This window comes from Protopterus annectens, chromosome 2.part0 (assembly GCF_019279795.1).
Source record: "Protopterus annectens isolate FY-2018-M chromosome 2.part0, PAN1.0, whole genome shotgun sequence".
NCBI lineage: Eukaryota > Metazoa > Chordata > Ceratodontiformes > Protopteridae > Protopterus > Protopterus annectens.
The window spans coordinates 1,728,746,727-1,728,751,535 of NC_056728.1; the positions used below are offsets into that span (position 1 = coordinate 1,728,746,727).

General features: G+C 44.7%; 1 pseudogene; it reads left to right on the top strand.

Annotated features, from left to right (window-relative positions):
• Positions 1-3,458: 3,458 nt before the first annotated feature.
• Positions 3,459-3,914, top strand: LOC122793774 (annotated as a pseudogene).
• Positions 3,915-4,809: the final 895 nt, after the last annotated feature.

Below are 4,809 nucleotides of genomic sequence, written 5' to 3' on the forward strand. Positions count from 1 at the left end.
GCTAGATGATTGCTGATTTGTGCTGTCATGTTACACAGCTATCACAAGCACCACAGACACTATAGTGCTGAGAGCTACCAGAAGCAAATGTCTACAGTGATAGACACTGGCACATCATGTAATATTGGCCAATTGGATGTGTGGTGGGTGGTACAGGCCTCATGATGGCAATCTCTTTGTCACTGTTTATCTCTCTCTTTCCCACATCTCTGTTTGTGTATGTTTGACCTATTATAGTGTGTTGTCCTTGGATATATGTGTGTATTCCTATCTGATGTGTATGCAAAGCATGAATGGTGTACAATGTAGTGTGTGTGCACAGAAATCTGCAACTGACATATATGTATAGTCCACTGTTGTTGTCAGACACGGGCTTCATTTCTCTAAGTGTAGGAGCATCCCCAATATGACATTCTGTATTTTGTTGTCAGACATGGGCTTTGTTTTTCTAAATGTGGGAGCATGCTCAATATGACCTTCTGTATTGAGTGTGAGAATCCATTCCAGGTAGGTTGTACTCCATTGCAGGATTCTGTGTTCCACACCTACAGCTAGCAACCTGTCTCTGCAGGATATCTGTAGATAGGTTCACAATAAGAAGTCACAATGGGCAAAGGATAGTGGGATACTGTAAACATTGTGTCTGTGCTGCTTGTGTCACATGGTTTTGGTGTTAGCAGAGATATTCAGACATATGTACTGTTTTACACTGTGATGTATTATGTCATCAGCTATTGACAGACATACTTATTTGCTCACAGTTATTTCCTGTGGAATACAAGATGAATGAATCTGTGTCCAGTATTGTGGTCTGCAGCCTACATATTCTTGCACACTCATGCCATTATGGAGGGGTAGCTGCAGACACTTGCTGATGGGTCTATATAAATGTTGCAGCACCTTAGTACTGTGGTGGCTGAGGATCCCCTGCTTGTACATCTATTGATGTAACAGAATGGCCATATCATGCTGTGGCCATACCTCTCAGCTGTACAGATTCACCCAGGTTACCCAGAGGCAGGGCTCATATATCTGGTCCGTTCCCCTTCACATTGTGGTTTACAAGCAGGTTTGTCACCACCCATTACTGGGTTTGCAGGCAGAGGTAGTATGGGCACACATTAGAGATTCAGACTCCACACAATCTATGGTGTCCATGCTTCTACACCCCCCCCCCCCATTATTCTATCATCTTCCTAAGAATATGCAAGTAATATCTGGGACATATCCCTATAGTTGTCTCTTCATCCCAGTGGTATTTAGGGGTTGGTCCACAGTTCATGCAGTAGGACATGGTGGGCATGCTACTGGGATTTGTCAACATGGCCTTGCATTTGTGTTCTGTGGACTGTGTTATGTTGTTAGTTGGCACCCCATGAGATAACATACATTGGCAGTACAGGTGAAGCACAGGCCTTTGACAGAGGACTGTAGGGCATCTGGTAGTGATGCAGGCCATCTATAGCAGGCCAGTGCATTCTGTCACTCCTACAGACCCAAGCTGCAAACCACTGGATTCCCCTGGGGTGACAGGGTAAGTGTGCAAGGTGTTAATGGCAATAGTTCCTGTCCATATTAATCCATTGTTCTGGATGCTGGCAGGGTGCTGCTTACATCTAGGGACACACCTGCATGGGACACCTCTTCAGCATGCTGCATTCTGTGGGTATTCACATCCCAACAGCAGGGATATGACCTGTGATAAACATGTGTCTGATGGTGTGGTGAGCTGAGTGCATGTCTGATATGGAAGCTTCTTGCAGCTGACTCACAGACATACCTGGGACATCCCCCTTATGCTGCCTTGTGTGGGGACATTGGCAGTCTTTCATTACTTCATAACTGTGGCTTTTGTGATATGCCAGTGATTGGCCTGACTACATCAGTATTCCATACTAAATGGATAACTAATGTGCTGATAACCTGTCTGTACCATTCCAAAGTTGTGTGCAGTTGACAGTTACATTTTATGTACTCTGTCTAGGTTACTTCCATCTGTGTACTGTGTGTATGTCTGGTGGAACCAAAATAATGCCCATGTCCATCTTTCAGATGGTGACAGACATTACATCCGAACAATTATTATGGATTACTGCTGGACTGGGTCTTGCAATGATGCATTGTGGTTGGCACTGCAGTTGTCAAAACATGGCCCTGTCATCAACAGTATTGGCCATAGGCTACCAGGACACAACCCTACATGCTTACATGCTGACCACTTCCACACAATATAGAACACACAACAACCTAACACACAGCCCTGCATATTGTGGACATGCAACAATCTGTCCTGCATATTGGGCCAGCTCAGGTAATCTGTGCTCCACTGTTATTGAACCCACATGTGCATGTTACTGCATTTCTACATAGGATTGTGTGTGTGTGTGTGGGGGGGGGGGGGTCACACCTGACAACTGTAAACATTTGCTATGACTGTATTGGTATTTCTGGTACTCTGTTGGCTTTCATTTCATTTTGTATTCTGACCTATCATGCAGACTACAGGCATATCAGTAGAGTACAGAGCTTAGGTTTTATTGACCTATATTTCAATTTCTGGCATCTTACCCTTCAGAATTAGCATCTAACTGCCTGACCTGTTGTAGTATGTCTGTATAGGTCTGGAGAGGGGCTGTTCTCCATTGCCATCAATTGGAGGCCTTAGCACAGCCTTTCTTTGTGGTCATCTATACCTGTCCTGCTAGATGAGACTGTTGTTGGGTATCTGAGCCTCACTGATATGCATGTGTATGTCCTATGGACAGACATTTGGGCCACCACATTTACTGCAGTGGGATTTGTCACCTTGTGTAGTACTGCCTGCTTTGTTGTCACTGTTATTTGTTATGGATTTCATGCTGCCCAAATAGGTGTCCACTATCTGCTGCCATCCCACTCAGCCTCCCGATTCCCTTGCATGCTCACATCCATACCATAGATACAACTAGCAGAACATACTACTCCATTTAGCAAATGATAGGAAGAATGAGTTACTTGTGGGCCAGTACTGAGAATGGTGCTGGAGGGCTGACTGTGTTGGATGCACATAGTACACTCCCTATACATGGTAAAGCACAGGTAGTGTCATGTTTGGCATCCCTTTTACTGTATGTGTGAGTCAGAGAGAGGTGTAATTCCTTGGGTTCCTACCATGTCAGTGTATGTGCTATGTGTTGCCTCTTTGTCAAAGCCTGGGCATACCGGTAATGCCTCCTCCTGCTTACAGGGGCAGGCTCAGGTTGTTCCTCCTCCAAGTCGCTCTGTGCCTGTGCTGGCCTTGGCAATGGTGGGGGGCTGTATGGCCCTGCCCCGTGCTGTTCCTGCTGCAGCTTTTTCCGCAGGATCATATTGTGTACCATGAGACATACAATGAAAATTTGTGTACATGTAGCTGGAGAAATAATTGTAGTAGGTTTTCTTTGAAGTTTGTTTCTGGTTTTCAGTTTAATTGAACAGCAATGGATTTGGCTGCTGATATTCAGAAGGCTAAGAGTGTTTGGGAGAAATTTTATATAAATGCTGAGGATAATGGAGCAGTTGTATTGAGCAGAATGTTCAAAGAGCACCCACATACTGTGAGCTACTTTACAAACTTCAAAGAACTACAGTCCATTGTAGTAACTGCCTCAGCTGCAGAACTTGAAGGCCTATCAGAAGTTTGTGCCCATGGCAAGAAAGTTGTGTCTGCTCTGAAAGATATGGTACAGCAAATGGACAATATGGATTCTTAAAAGCTATTATTGAGCCTTTAGGCAAGAAGCATGCTGTGGAACTCAAAAGTTAATGTGAAGGAATTTGAAATACTTTGTGGAATTCTGCTGGACCTCATGGCTGAAAAATGTTGTGAAGATGCCAAAACAGACTTCAAAAAAGTGACAGATGTTGTTTTTGAGCATATCAAGTCTACTTATTGAGACTGCTGTATTTGATCCACAAAATGGATCATAATAAAAATGATGAAACCGAAAAAAAAAAAAAATCCCCAGACTCTGGAATAGATTGCCCATACATGTCAAGCAGAGTGCCTCTTTGACCCTCTTCAAAAGGAACCTTGACGATTGGATGGGAGAAAGGAAATTCACCCCAGGGATCACATCAGTCACCCTGCTAGACAGGGGTCCAGGGAAGTAAATAGTGTGGGAAGAAATAGCCAGGGAATTATTATGGCTAGGCTTGTATAGGCCCTAGGGCTGATAGCCTAGTACCAACCTATGAACCTATGAGAGTACTGCAAGGCTCCCCCAGATATGTCCAGGCACTGGAACTGTGACTTGAGCATCCCAAACACATGTTCTATTATGATTCACATTTGTGCATGTGCCTCATTATGGTGTTTTTTTCAGGTGTGTGTGCATTTCCGATCGGTGTCATCAGCCATGGCTCCAGTGCATAACCAGCATCCCCCACTGGCAAATCTCTGGTACAACTGTGCCATATGCCAGATGTGGAAGTTGTGATAGCTTCCAGGGCTGCCAGAACACGCATTCATTATAATGCCCTGGGCATCGCACATGACCTGGCAATTGATGGAGGGGAAGCCCTTATGGTTTATGTTGACCCTACCCTGCTCACCAGGTGGTGCTTTGATGTGTATGTGCATGCAGTCTATAGCACCCACTACCGCAGGGTATTTTACTATTTGGTGGAAGAGATGCATATTGCTGGTAAACGCCTCATGGGTGTTGAGGAAATATATGTGCTCACTGGCATGTACTGACATGGCATCCAGGAACTGGTGGAGTACCTTGGATGCTGATGCCTGTGAGATCCCCATGATATACCCAGTTGGCCTTTGGAAGCTACCTCTGG